The following is a 15,986-nucleotide window of genomic DNA, read 5'->3' as shown; positions in this document are numbered from 1 at the left end:
ATTATGTAACTTAATTCAAATGATAAGGAAAAGGACATTTAAGATTTAATTTTCAAAAGATGGCCCAGCAAATAGGTACCAAAATTCAATTTGAAATGTCAAATTTGAAAATTAAAATGCATTAGCCGAAATGCTTTCTCATTTCAAAGTCAGAGCTGCATTTTTGACTCATAAATAAAATTAGTAATAAATCATCAAGATTGCATTTTCATTTTCTTCTTCAAAACTGCTCATTTTGTTACACAAAGACAAAGAAAACTGCTTTTTCGTTTTGAAGCCCTCCCCCCGCAAAAAAAGGTCCAAAATTCAATTTGAATTCACAATCCCAAGCGGCGCAGGAGAGTGACGTCAGCGGCCTCTCTTCTTCTTCAGCCCCCAGTCTGACCGTGCTACGCATCTACGTTAGGGGGCGGCGGTGTGCTTATTCGACACTGGAGCACGAGAAGGGACAAGAGGAGAGTGTGAAGGCTGTGTTGGTAGCATAGACTGTGGTACATGTTTTCAGAAACAGCGGGGAAATCACCACCATGTCCAGTTCTGTACTGTGGTCAAGCCAGCCATGGTTCACGTTTGCTTGGTTAAATAAGCCGCACATTTTATTTTCCAGTGCGAAATTCTCTAACATTTACGGTGATCGTAATGAAGCCGCTCTGAAGAGCTGCTGGCAGTGACGGTGGGTCAGCTGGACAAATGGCTATGTTGAATTGAAATTATTTTATCATGCTAAATTTCCGAAATTGTATGAAAATTGCTCCAATGCGTTATACCGATCTTCGTGCATATTCAGACACAGCCTGATATGGGTTCTGAGCAAAGGAATGTCTGTTTTCTCTCCCGGTCTGTTGTCAGCAGGAGCGGGGGCTGCAGGCTCGCGCCTGGGTGAAGTGGGCTCAAGCCAGAGTTCAGTCGAGAGAGAAAAAATGTGTATTTCTTTTGCTCTGTGGGAGATCTCCCACAACAGAGTGGATGAGAAAGCAAGGGGGACAGATCTGCCCAGCATACATCAGAACGCAGAGTGCAGCCTACTTTGTCTGTGACCTGGTTCAGCACCCTGGACAGCTGCCTGCGTAACTGGATGTGGGAATTTGATGCATTTGAAGCCGCGACATTTGGTTTAGAAACGTCATATATAATAACATTGTTTCGAGTTGTAAACAGTTCTGTAAGTGGAAGAAATAAGAATCAATTAGGCTATTAGTGTTAGTCCTTCTTCATATAAAGTTGTGTTACAGGTTTACACCTGGAGACCGCTTACAAAGTTAGAGACAAGAGAGACAATGAATGAAATCCCGCGAAATGATGTGCGGTCAATATGACCGCTTATGAAATAGGTAAAACAAATCACATTTTCTTTTCCTTTTGTGTAATTTATATAAAAACTATTCTCAATTAAAATACAGACACTTTTAGAAAAATGGTTAGAAGTCTGTAATGTTTGAATTTTGTTTACATCGCAGATTGATAACTTAATTGTGATAATGTTCAAAATTATTATTATTATTATTATTATTATTGTTATTTCACATAAACACACACACAGCAAGTATAATGGTACTGTGCTAGGTATTCTTTTCGTGGTTCTTGGTGCTTGGAGCAATATTGTTGTTGTGGCATTCATGCCAATAAAGCGAATTTGAAATGAATTGAATTAATAAACCTTTAGATTCTTGCCTATAGACTGATAAGTGTTGTGTTTACAAATGAGCAATACATCCAGATTTCTTGAGATTTGTGTTGTCAATGGGAATTTAAATTTAAATGTCAGGCGATGTTTTCTTCATGGAAATTATTTTTCGGGCAAACAATTATAAGAGAGAGAGGGAGCGCGGACGGGGGATCCGTTGTGTGACAGCGGAGCGGAGGGTCAGCAGCTGGATTTTGCATGCACGGTCAGTAGTATTAGTAGGTGTTTGAGGTTTATTACGTTTGCAGACATTTTTACATTCAATGTGATAATGTAACAGCCTTTGCGCCTTTGCGTGCGCACAGTTTGCGTGTGTAGGCCCGTGGTCATGATAATCCGTCTATGGCTATAAGAGATGGATACACAATCAATTTCATGTAGTTTTTATTGAATCAAAGCCTATTGTCTTCTCCTCTGCTTTTCTTTTTTTTTTTCAAAGACAATCTGAGCACCACTGCTCACATTGTTAACCTTCCACAAAGACAAGTTATGTTAAAACGAACGACCAGAGGGGTCATTCCCCGGCAGATCACACCCATGGGCCACAGTTTATTTCGTGCGGCTGGAAATGGGGATTTCAGCACCACGGACAGCGCGTGTAAAAAGATTAGACAAACATTTAAATGTGTTTGCTGCAAGCAAAAATATACTACATAATAAATGAAGGTAGTGACATAGGCCTATTAGCAATAAAAAACAATGAGTTGTGTGAGTGCGGCCGGCAGTGTTTGATGTAGGAAGTAATGTAAACTTGAAAATCAAATTCGGAACAGCGGTGTTTTGAGGGGAGGGTCGGAACAGCGTGTTTTGAGGGGAGAACAGCGGTGTTTCGGAGTGGGGGTGTTTCGGAATGGTGGGGTTTCGCAATGGTGGTTTGTCGGAATGTCAGGCTGTCCCCCCTGGGGGGTTGTTTTGTTGTTTTGTGTTGTTTGTGTTGGTTGTTGTTCTTGTTGTTGTTTGTGGTTTTGTTGTGTTGTTGTGCCTCACGCCGCCCCGTTGCCATTTGATTTCGTGTACTACACACGGTATTTGGCTAAGTCATAGTTTTGCCTAAAGACTAAAGCTTTTGTGCATTAACTTCTACCAGTGTTTCCCCCCTAACTCTGCTTTACTCTGCCTCCAACGACCTCCCGTGCCGTGACCAAGCCGAGACCCCGCTCCAGCTCCACCCGCCCGGTGCTCCTCCGAGTGCCAACAGGACTGCTATGGCGGGTGGATAGTGCCAATGCAAGGATTACCAGGAGACGGAGAAGGAGCAACCTCCCCTTCCGTCACCGCCTGACCGTGTGGATTTTTGAATGGGTGTGAATGGGGCAGCAGATGAGACACCGGCGGCGACTTCACGGCGAGTGCATTGAAAGAACGTGTATCGACGGCGACGTGACACCGGCGTATGTTAGAATTACTAACCAAATATACGCCTGAAACACACGTCGTCACCAAAGTACGTCGTCACACTCAGAATCTTTTAAGATGAAAGATGCAACATGTAAGAATTGGCAGACAATAAGTGCTCAAAACAAATAGAGGGCAGCACATCTCTAGTGTAACTATTAACAGCTACTGTGGGACACTGGCTTAAAAGGACACCCCCCTACATATTTGTTTATTTGTTACCTCAATAGCTCATCTGGTAGGAGTTCTTCAACAAATACCTGTTGCAATTTTTACTGGAGCGGCACGGGTTCGAGTCCTGCTGTGTTTCCTTTTTTTTTTTTCAGTCCGGTATATTTTATTTTATTTTATTTGTGTACCATTAATAAGTATATAATATAAAATAATCAGGTGGAAACATGCAATAGACAAAATGACGGCGTAGGTGAGGTGACGTACTTATCAACAACGACTTGAACTGGCGACGTCAGCCAGTTCAGACGTTGATGTCACACGAGAGTCTCCTGCGGTAGGGTTACCCTGGCACTATCCACCCACCATAGGACTGCCAGCTCTCCGGCGCCCCGGAGCGTGGCTTCCCCGTGCACACCCCTTCCTACTCTGACTTTGTCCGTGTTACAATAAACACTCCTTGCATCCAGCTACAGCCTCCTGTCCGCTTCTGGGTCTCACCTGTGCTAAAGACACCTAACATTAACAGATCAAAACAGAGTAAACGGCAGCTATCCGATATCAGATCCACGCTCCTGCCTGCCCCCACACACCGGCCTGTCGCCTGCGCAGCTGCGCGGGAGGGGACAGGAGAGACCCCGGCACTGCTGCGAGGAGCCGTGGACTGCGATGACTCTGAGCAGCATGTGAATTACAATATAATCTATTTCTCGCCTTTCCCCCGATGATCTGAATAAGTCGCTAAATTTGGCGCTAGTCACTTTTTCGAAATAATGTCGCTTAGAGGGTCTGAAAAGTCGCTAAGTCTAGCGAGACAGTCGCCATGTTGGCAACACTGAAGAAGAGAGGCCGCTGACGTCACTCTCCTGCGCCGCTTGGGATTGCAATTCAAATTGAATTTTGGACCTTTTTTTGCGGGGGGAGGGCTTCAAAACGAAAAAGCAGTTTTCTTTGTCTTTGTGTAACAAAATGAGCAGTCTTGAAGAAGAAAATGAAAATGCAATCTGGATGATTTATTACTAATTTTATTTTTGAGTCAAAAATGCAGCTCTGACTTTGAAATGAAAAAGCATTTCTGCTAATGCATTTTAATTTTCAAATTTCACATTTCAAATTGAATTTTGGTACCTATTTGCTGGGCCATCTTTTGAATATTAAATCTTAAATGTCCTTTTCTTTATCATTTGAATTAAGTTACAAAATAAGCAGTCTTGAAGAAGAAAATGAAAATGCAATTTGTATGATTTATTACTAATTTTATTTATGAGTCAAAAAATGCAGCTACATTCTGAAAATGAAAAAGCATTTCTGTAAATGCATTTTAATTTGAGTTATAGTACAAATTTGCTTCCATATTGGCAGCTGTAAACACTATTCCTCAATGTATATAGTTGCTCATCAAAACAGACATGGCAACAAGATATGACCTGTGAACCCTGGATGATGTACACACTATCTCATTGGACAGCAGCGTCACACACTCTGCATTGTGATTGGTTTGTTGATTTTGAAGACTCGCTTGTACAGAAATTTGAGTGAATTGATCATTTAGAGGGCAAGTGTTCATGCTGGTTATGATTCCCTCGTTAAAAACGTGTCTGCATATCATAACGATAGCGCGTTAGCTAACGTTAGCGTCAAACCATCTTATGACTATGAACTTGTTAGCATTAGCAACATTAGCTATAGTAGTCCGGTTATAGGGGGGAATTAAACCCACTGGAAATTCAGCGACCTCAGCCGAGGTAACATAGATTAGTTTAGATGGTGTGCAGAGGACTCTGTTTTAAAGCTAATGTTATAGCTACACATTAGCCTCTTAAAATGAGCAGAGGACACCAGCTAACTCCGCCTACAGCTAACGCGGTTTGAAGCTGTAGTTAAAACTCTGCTTTTGTTTTAAACTACGCAACCTAAGGTGACTTTGGTACCAAGCAGGCCATCCTAGGGTATTGGCAAGGGGGTAAAATAATGCTCTAAAATTAGGTTAAATTTTACTGTGGGGAAAAACTGACATGGCCATTTTCAAAGGAGTCCCTCAGTATAACTGTATGAAAATAGATTCTTCGGGTACCCGCAGGTCTCCCCTTTGCAGATATGCCCATTTTATGTTAAATGCATGCATTTTGGGGAAGAAATCATGCCTTTTGCATGCAGTTGTAACAGGGTTGTTATAGATTCATCAAGTTCGTCAAAATGTATTTTTATATTCCTTTAGTATTTATTTTCTTTTGCAAGCAAGGTATTTTGTTGTTTTCCATTCTCATTATTTTCTTGTGAAACGAGTTCATATTTTTTGTGTTTATCCATGCAAGGCTCCTTTCATTTGTTGTAATTACGGCAACAACATCAATTTCACCCTGTTGCCATTGACGACCGCAGGGTTGGTATGTACTGTGACAGCTCCGTGATTTTATCAGATATTCATCTATGAAACTGCCTTATATAGGTTTAAGTTCATGTTATGTTATTTGAGTTGTCCTGTCACATTTTTTTTACTATCACTGTGTCACCGTTTTATTGTTTATTATTTGTCTTTTCTTTCTTTGAGTGAAACTGTGCTAGCTTGCTGAGTCCATTAGTCATGACAACCGCTGAGCCTCGAGCAGTACTGTTTGAGTTGTAAAATGTAAATCACGTAATATGGTTACAGTTGTTTATTTTATTCATTTTTAATGTGCAGGTCAAGGAGCTGTACAGCAGTTCACCATCAGTAACGTTATTGTGTTATTTTAATTATTCAACAGATGTGTTGCGCTGCTAAATAATCTGCTGTGCTGTGAACCCAAGGAAAAGTTGTTGAGTGATCTCTTCAGTCTACTGAGGTTGAGCTGAACAGATGAGGTAACACAGTCCAATTGCTCTTTTCACCATTTCTTAAATGAGGCATTTGATTATCTTTGCATACTGTGTACCTTAAATAGTTTGTGTGTTGCAAAAAATAGGTATGAACAGAAAACTGTGACTATTGTTGATCCAAAGAACATCATATCATTGATCTACGGGGATCTGAGCTCTCAGTACTAGTCGTTTATAGTAAGAAATAATTTCAGTAAGCCCATTAACAACCTTGAAATAAAGACCTGTAGGGCATTTAGAGATTGTATTCTTGGTGAAGTGACTGTAGTCTCAGTAGTCAGGTTTCTGTGCACTACATGATATTAATGTAGGATTTGCTGCAAGAACTTAATAAATATAATGTAAAGTTGAAGTTTACTAAGAGCCACATTTAAAAAAACATTTATTTTTTTTGTACTTTGATGTATTTCACAGAAAGAAATGTTCAGCAGGACATAAAAAAAAGAGATGGCCAAAAGACTGCACTACCCACTGAAGATGATATCAGCCAGACCCTGGCTCACCCAAGGATGACCAAAATGGTAATGCACAGTTTTACATTTTTAAAACCAGTGTTTCCCCTAGTTTGAGTGTTTTGGGGTGATGGTGGGTCGGTAGTGCTTTCAGTGTCAACCTCTCTTTTCCTTGTGTTTCATTTTGTGGTTTAGAAAATTACGTCTCCTCTACCTTTTGAATGATAATTCCTGTCTAGCAACAGGGTTGCAGTCGTTTGACCTATCTTGGCTGCCAGTGCTCTGAGCCATCAGCAGCTAGTGTTCTAGCTTGCCACTGTGGAGAGATTCAGGTTGGGTGGGTTTAAAAACATAGATATTTAGGCCCAACTTTCATGGATTTCATCATCCCTTCACCACATACTTCTTCCTCATGTATTTCACCTGAGCAACATGTACCTCTACTCAATACAACACAAATGCAACTAATGTGGACAGCAACCAAGCTATTTTAATTGTGGTACATTAAACAGAAATTAAAAATAATATGATGACAACTTAAATAATTTCCCAGTCTGGGATCATTATAGTAATTCTATTCTAACTTGGCCAACAGACATATCTAGGTCTAATCTGTGTCTAAGTAAGTACATTGCTTATTTTGTTGTATGTTTATTTTACATGTGTGTATTCACCCCACAGGACTTTATCATGTTTTGTTTTAAAATGCTGTATCCTTAATTATTCACCCATACACACAACTATTCAGATCTGGGTCAGCAGGTGGCAGATCTACCATGCTCCTATCAATCTGTGTTTCATTCATTCTTTTCATATTCAGTAATGAGTCCAAAATTTGAAAATTACAAAAAGAAATGTTATTTTGTTATTTATTTCTCAATCCAGCGCACTTACATGAAAAGAAAACAACGTACCTTAAAGAATGTATGAATATAAACCTTATAAAATACCACATGAAGGTTAAATAAGTGCAATGCAAAGAGTGGTCATGGACTGTCCTCCCCATAATGCAGTAATTAGTTCATATTTGATAGTTTGCTATGAAACCACACACCTTAAAATTACAGTTATAGGGTCTGACAAGAGCAGGAGTAAATTAACTGTTCACACAGAATACAGTTAAATTGAAAAACTTTTAAACCACACTGTAGTAAAAACAAAAAATACCACCCAGATAGAATTATGAAAGAGGAAGAAAAATAAAAACAAATGAACTGAAAAATCCGACTGCTGCAGGGCACAATGATCAATTAACACTGTAAAACAAAGTTAAATGGCCATGTACCACCATAATCAGTAAATAATAATGCAGTTTTTAACAGGCAGTCCAGATACAATCTTTTTTTTTTTTTTTTTTTTTACTGTACACACACAGTCCTTACTCACACAGTCCGGTCCATCCACGCTAAAGAGAAAACAAAATATCCACAAAACTGGGGCACTGAGCTTGGGCTCACCTAATCCACAGTGAAAAGCCTTGTCCAGACTGAACGCAGAGGCAGTGTAGGGCACGTTACTTTTAAAAGTAATTAGTTATAGTTACAAGTTAATTCTCCCAAAAAGTAACTGAGTTAGTAACGAAATTACTCCACTATAAAAGTAATTAGTTACCAGGAAAAGTAACTATTGCGTTACTTTTATTTCTTCCCCCTTTTGAGCTCGGCAGTCATTTTAGCGTACTCGGCATCTACATATGTATTTAGAAAATGTATTTCTGCATGGCGGACTGGCACCTGCTCTCCCCGATATTTTGCCAATGAAGGAGTCTGAGTCAACTGTTGATAACGGGAGCAAGTTCTCAACAACATACCTGCCTATCATTGCATTCAGTTCAGTCTGTGTCACAAGTTTTTGTGTTAGCGGAGCTCACGTTAGCCACACCTGGTCTGCTATGATCATCAACAGCGTCAGCAACAGAGTTTTTGGCCAGTGTTAGTTTTGTAGAAGCGTGTGCCACTGAAAGATGCTTCATTAGATCAGAGTTGCTTACAACGGACGTGGACAAAGGAGATTAAAGTAGTGTCTGTACTTCCACTTTGAAAACGTTAACTTTCCCTCTGGACTCGCCATTGCTGCAGTTCACCTTTGCTAGTTTGTGTGTTTGAGGCTGCTGTGTGTGTGTGTGGCTTGTGTGTAAACTGAACATTGCCACTGATTGGCTTAAGAAATCTCACTCAACATTAGAGAGCCAATCATCATCACTTATGCGGTTGTCTCGCCCCTCCCTCCTCCCTCACCGGAGGAAAAAAAAACAGCTCTGCAGCTCCGGTGGCTTTGAGTCGAGTCAGATGACAACAGCTTCAATGAGCAGCTTCAGTTTGTAAAGCGCCACATTTAATAGTCGGTAGAGGTAAAGGGGTTGTAACGATGGAAATAGTAATTAGTTAGATTACCCGTTACTGAAAAAAAGGAACGCCATTAGTAACGCCGTTTATTCTAACGCCGTTATTCCCAACACTGCGCAGAGGTTTTCCGTTTTCTCCTTAGTTTCCAGTTCACAGGAAAGCAACAGAAAGCACACACATCCAACTCCAATAACGTTCACAGCTACAGTTAGCTTGAGGAAAAGTTAGCTTCCAACATGGCAGGGTCGCGGCCGGGAAAACTGCCATTCACACGAATTCCCGGGGTGTAGAAGCGTAGAAGGCAGGCCCGTCTGGTCTGGTCCGGTCCGCGCTTGTGAAGAGAGGTCCAGGGGATAATGTTTGGGAGCCAATTGTAACGTGGTCGGTGAAGGGAAAGGTTATAGTTTGCTCTCAGTGGCGGTAGCTCCGGTTAGCTCAAACGACACGGCAGGCAACATGTGGGATTTCCGCACATACTTTAATCCACTGTTAATTTACAGGCCATACCAAGCCAGGTCTCTGACACACATAGGCCGAAGATCCTACACCAATACATCACAATATAAAGGTAAAATAAAAGGGGTCTTAACTCCGCTGGCGGCACACAGAGTGGAGCGGAAGTACATCAACTCTTCTTCTAGGTACAGGTTAAATTATTCACTTAACTAAAGGAGGCACCACCTAGTGGCGCTACATTCCATAACTCCGACTGTTACAAGGTACACTGGAGAACTATATGAGGTGTAATCTTTTAGATAGAAAGGTCATCTTGGACTTTAATTGAAGCCTATAAATTTGGGAAGTTCACATCCATGTAAGGCAATGATAAGTATAATAAAATGCTTGAAAATGATCACCTTTGATGACAATTTGTCAGGCGGACACACATTTTTTTGTCTTTTGGGAAAAATTGAGGGTGATATTTGAAAATAGAAAGGCAGTAAGGCCCAGAATATTATTCTGATAGATGTGTCAGCATACACCATGCAAAATTTCAGACTTTTCGACCATTTATGCAGTTGCAGTACCCTAAATATATGCAATTACATCATTTTGCCGGATGCTTTTCCCAAAAAGGGTTTATTTTTGGCCCCTTAGGCCAAACGGCTCAGAGTTGGGGGTGGAGGTTATCAGCTTCTGATGGTCCAATGTATGGGATAATGGGAAATAATAGTGGAAAAAAGGTAGAAAAAAACATCCTCAGGGATGAACCTGGCTCCCGGCCTATATATTTACCTTGACATTAAATTGACAAGGAAGGTAAGCCAAGGGTGGCTGACTGACTGACTAAATGAAAACGATGAGCAGTTGCTATGCTTTCCTTTTTCACATTGGCTAAAATTCGACGACAGTGTCCTAGACTTAGCATACGATTGGCTGGCTCTTAGTCCTCTTCACCACTCTGATAACTAAACAGTGAACAACACAGCGACTAGTCTAGAATGAGAGAAAAGTGAAACGTGGAATCAGGTCATTTCTTTTGCGGTAAAGAGTCGTTCCTTCGAACTGATTCGTTCGCAAATGATCCATCTTCAATTGAGACTGGATTTGCAACTTGAGGGGCCCCCGAGTGGTGCTGGTGCCCTAAGCACCCGCATAGTCTGCATATAGCAAGAAACGGCTCTGCCAATAGTGACTAGAACATGGTATAAGTGGGTTTGGTATACAGTGAAAGAAATTACACCAAATGAATGTTTGGTTTGTGCCAAGGCTCCAACACCTCAGAGCGAGGAAACCTGCACTTCCAGCCAAAAAGAATAGCATACACACATACATGCACAGGTAAATACGCACATGTAGGAACATGTCCTCTAGTCTCCTCATGAGACCCTGTATGGTTTCTGATTCAACTTTCACCTAATTTTTCCAGCACATGTGCTGTGAAGCCCCTTTCTCTCACCTCTCAACCTGACGAGAGGATGAGACCTTGTCTCAGCCATAAAACATTCTCTGCAGGAAGAAGTGGAGACACTATTTGCCATCTCTTCCCCCTCTCATAAGACCCTTTTTCACAGTTTTTCTCAGTCCAATCGACACTTGATACCCCGATTCAGGATCTAAGCATCTGGACTTTGGAAAATAAACTGTTTTTCTAGTAAGAAGTGTGGATAATAGTGCCTTTTTGATTGTAAATTAGAAACGAATGGTCATTGGATCCAGTGATTTCGATTTGAAATGACAGTCTCTTCTTCCAGAGATAACAACGCCAGGAGACCAGCATCTGGTGTTGTCTTCTCTTTAGCCAAAGCATAATTTACTATGTTGTTGTGTGAAACTGTTGCCTCCTCATTCCACAGCAGAAGCCAGTCAGACCTGACTTCAGCTTACTCCTGGACGAGTATCGAACTGGAATTTCATCTTTTCAGAAACAACATATTTGTAACCACTATAAAAAGTTCTCAAATATGATGTTTCTCCCATCCTTCTGGCACAAATTTGGACCAAACTACTAATTCTGAATTAATGTGTATAAATGTTTGGTGGAGCCACAGTGCAACCTTTTGGTAAGTTCCAGTATAGTTGGAAGAAAAACTTCTGAAACGAACTGACTTTACATTTATGCTTATAAATATAATTATCTACCTCTGACATATATTTTTGTATTAAGGATTAAGCTAGTGTGTAAAATAACCATAGTAAGTAGATAGCAGTCAGTATAAAATAACCACAGTTAGTAAACAGTGACTAATGGTAACTGATAATAACTGTTATGATGATAAAAGTAAGAAATGAAGGGTAACATGTGTGAAAGAGTTGCTGAACTATACTACTGGGCACCAGCTGACTGAAAAGTGCATCTACTAATTAAAGCGGCTATAGTCAGATGATGTCAAGTGTGAAAATGTAACCACAAATCTAAGAATTACATCATATCACCAAATATGTAATACTTTCATTATGTTTAAAAATGCAGTGCCAAGAGTGATCAGATATAATGGGATATATCAAGAAGGGGAGTGAATTATCAAAAACCTGAAGGCCTCAAGGCCAGAGTTTCTAAGAGCCGGTGATAGCGGCACAGAGAAAGCCCTGATGTAAAAAAAACAAAGCGAGGCGAAGAGCAACTGGTCGACATGAAGTTCGGCACGTACGCCAATCTTCGCGCAAGCGCAGCAGGTAATACAGGGTTTTTCCACAAGAGGTACGGGGATTTTCCATAAGAAATATGGTGTTTTTCCACAGAGAAATAGCAGTGTCAGCAGAAATTGAGCAGAATACTAATTGGTTGAGGCCATGTTGTCCGAACGGTGTTTAAAAGAGGATGTTCGAGGCTTTGAGCCTCGGGTCAGTTTGGTTTTTTTAACGGATTTTGTCTGTGTCTGATCCCGTTCTTTTTTGCCGGCAAATAAAGTCCTACTGCACTCAGCCTTGAAGACTCCTGGTGACTTTTTTGATCTTTGAAATCTTTTGGACCAACCGAGAAAAGAGAAGTCCATATACGACACTAGCACTATACGAAATATGTTCAAGTCATCACTGCTGCTTCTGCATATGTCTGTGTGTGTGTTGGATATATTCTAACAAGTAATGTTCCTTGCCTATTAAGTGATTTCGGTTATGTTCTGTTAAAACCTGTAAACCAATGTTTATGTAAGACCATGGTGCGTTATGTGAAACGATAGGAATAGTTTAATCCGGTAATAAGTCCGCGAGATAAACTGTAATATCGCCAGAGGAAATGAAGCGGTCAGCCCGCCCCTCGGGTCCGCCTTCAGTCTAAAATATAAAACAGCAGACTCCGCTCTCGCTAACCCTCTTACATTCTTAATCTCTTCTTTTTGCATTCTTAACTCTTGTACGTGTTTACTCTTCTTTTAACTTTTGATTTCCGTACTTTACTTTCTTCTTTTTTGCGACACGCTCCGAGACTTGAAATCTACGCAGATTTAAAACACTTGTTGTCAAAGTGATAATACATGTTGTGAAGTATACTCTTTCTGAGTACTGAGTACTTATTTTGAAAGCACGCACAAGAACGAAACTTATTTCTTTTTGTCTTTATATTTTGCAAAGTATCATTGCCGACTCAGAAGAAACTACTTTTTATTCTTGTATTTAGGGACGAAGGAAGATTCGCCCTGCCAGCGTTTCATCCTCCAGTTATTTTTAGGAAAGAAGTTAAATCAGTTCATAGTCGAAGCTGAATAATTACTGCTCTAAACAAACTCTGATTAGACACCGATCATTATCCAGAAGCTGGTGCAGCATTTAACTGCTCAAGAAACCATGAAGACGTCTCCAGCTGAACAGAGAAATTATCATCCAGCCACAACCAGACATCCACAACACACTCAAGCAAAAACTCCACTGGGCCTCTAATTCTCATCATCAGATAAGAGATGACGTCATTCTCCAGCTGTTGGGTTGCTGCCGCAAATCTGCAGCCAAGTCGAGACCAAAGCCAGCGGAACCGGATCCGTGGAACTCTCCATCTACAAACAAGTAGGCTGAAAACTTCTGCACACAGCTGGAGTCATACAGATCTGAGTTGGTGTTTATAAAGCTTCGACTTCCATTTCATGAGCTCAAAGAGCCTAATTCCTTGCTTTTTCCATTTGTTCGATTTCTTCCTTTGTATCTTTGCATCTTTGTACCTCTGTTCCTTACCTTGTTTCTTTGGACCTTTGTACCTTGGTTGTTGTTTTTTTTTCCTTTTTTCCTTCCTTTCTTTCCTTCCTTTTTTCCTTTGTACTTTTGTTCCTTTTATCCTTTGCCCCTTCCTTTGTTCCTTTGTACCTTTGATCCTTTGTTTGTTCCTTTTTATCTTTGTTCATTTGTACCTTTGTTCCTTTGTGCTTTTGTTCCTTTTATCCTTTGTTCCTTCTGACCTTTGTACCTACCATGTATGTATCCTTTGTTGCTTTCATTGTAGATTTTTTCCTTCCTTTGTACCTTTATTCCTTCCTTTGTTACTTTCTTTTTTCCTTTGTTTTTCCTTTGTACAATTTTTACTTTGTTCCTTTGTTCCTTCGTGTGTTCACTTTTTCCTTGCTTAGTTCCTTTTTTCCTTTGTTCCTCCATTGTTTCTTTCTCTGTTCCTTTTTTCCTTTCTTTGATCCTTTTTTTTTTAACTTTCTTTGTTCTTTTGGACCTTCGTTCATTTTATACTTTATTCCATCCTTTGTTTCTTTCTAGCTTTGTTCCTTTTTTCTTCCTTTGTTCCTTCCTGTTTTCCTTTGTTTGTACCTTTGTTCCTTTTTTCCCTTGTACCTTTGTTGCTTCCTTTACATCTTTCTTCCTGTTTTCCTTCCTTTGTTCCTTTGTATGTTTGTTCCTTTTTTCCTTCTTTTGTTCCTTTTTTCCTTTGTACCTTTGTTCCTTTCTTTCTTCAATTTGTTTGATTTGTTCCTTTGTACCTTTGTTTGTACCTTCGTTCCTTTTAGCCCTTGTTCCTTCCTTTGTAACTTTATATCTTTCTTCCTTTATTGCTTTGCTCCTTCCTTCCACTGTTCCTTCCTTTGTTCCTGTCTTTGTACCTTTGTTCCCTCATTTGTTCCTTCCTTTGTTCCTTTGTGCCTTCCGTTCTTCCATCTTTTGTTTCCTCGTTCCTTTGTTCCATCATTCCTTGTTTTGTTTCTTTCTTTGTTCATTTGTCCCATCCTTAGTTCCTTTTTTCCTTCCTTTTTTCCTTCTTTAGTTTCTTGGTTCCTTTACCACTTTAGTAGGGGCAATTTCCATTGAATGACAGGCTCTGAAAACTGACTGAAAAGTTTCCAGAAGATTATTATTAAGAAGCTAGTCTGAAAAGTACTGGAACACAAATCTTTCCAAAACTTTACAGAAGAATGGAAGTTGGATTCTTGTCTATAACTAGAAAAATTGCATTTCCTGTGAAAATACAGTGGGAATGCGAAAGGCTAAAGGGATTTCAGAAATCTGCTTAATACTTAGTACTGGAAAGAGGCTGAAAAAACTTAAAAAGGTTAATAAAGGATGAAAAGGTGTACAGTAAGAGGGCCGAAAAAGCTTAAAAAGGTGAAAAAAGGATGAAAATGTAAAAAAAGTTAAAGGGTGAAAGAGCTTACGCTGGAGCAGGAGCAACCATGGAGCAAGCCAACAACATTTCCTACATTTCTATGTATATAATGTCTATGTAAAGTAAAAGGTGTGGGATCCAAATCAAGCTGAAGAGAATTCTTTCTCCAGTTTGTCTAGCTGCTCTCCACTCTAGCGATGATGTCACGCACTCTAGCTGATGAAATACACATGCATTCTTCAGATACACACGCTGGAGAAGTACGAGGGCCAAAAATGAAAATGTCCCCGTAAGAATGAATGAAAAAACTGTAATGTTATCATCCAAATATCTATATTTTGAGTGAGAGGAGACATGGCTGAACGCACTCATGTAGTTTTTATTTCTTTAGAGTGAGCAATGAGGGCAGAAAAGCGAGAGACAAATCAGGGAACCGTCTGCTCTCCTCCAGAAATTTAGCCTCAAAATTAACATTGCCTTCAGCATTCAATCTAATAATGAGTTGGTGTCTTAGGTTCTGATCTCTATCTTTTGAGATTAAGAGAAATTCTTTTAGGGTCTCGTTAGTATTAAAATTACTCTCGATATATTTAAAGGCTTCCACCCGACACGTAATTTCACCATCTGCACATTTGTCACATTTTCTGTTATCTTTCGTTATTCGTTTAAATTGCAATATCATTTATTTACCCTGAATTATCTAGCTAATAAACATATTTAACTGTCTGTCGTTGTCTGTGCAGGTTTATTTTTAATGTGGAGAACTGATGGGAACTGTGTAAGAAGTCACTGCTTCAGATATGAGATTGAATATATCAATTTGAAATTGATTAGAATGGTTCCAAGTTAAACTTGTTAAGTCGGATTTGATTAATTCCCTCCGGATCATTCAAATAGATAAAACAACGGAGGTGGTGCCCCATTTACGAGTGTGTTATTAATCGCCAGTGATTAATTATATTTTTTATAGTAGTGTATCCCCTACACATGGAAATTAGTAGGTAACAATGTTATCCCGTCTCAGAATGTTAAAATGTTATAACAACAGCTGCCATGGAAATGCATGGGTAACAATGTTAACCAGTCCTGTTAACATGTTCAAA

Source organism: Sparus aurata, chromosome 18 (genome assembly GCF_900880675.1).
Source record: "Sparus aurata chromosome 18, fSpaAur1.1, whole genome shotgun sequence".
In the NCBI taxonomy this organism is placed as follows: domain Eukaryota; kingdom Metazoa; phylum Chordata; class Actinopteri; order Spariformes; family Sparidae; genus Sparus; species Sparus aurata.
Note: the sequence above shows the minus strand (reverse complement) of the source record.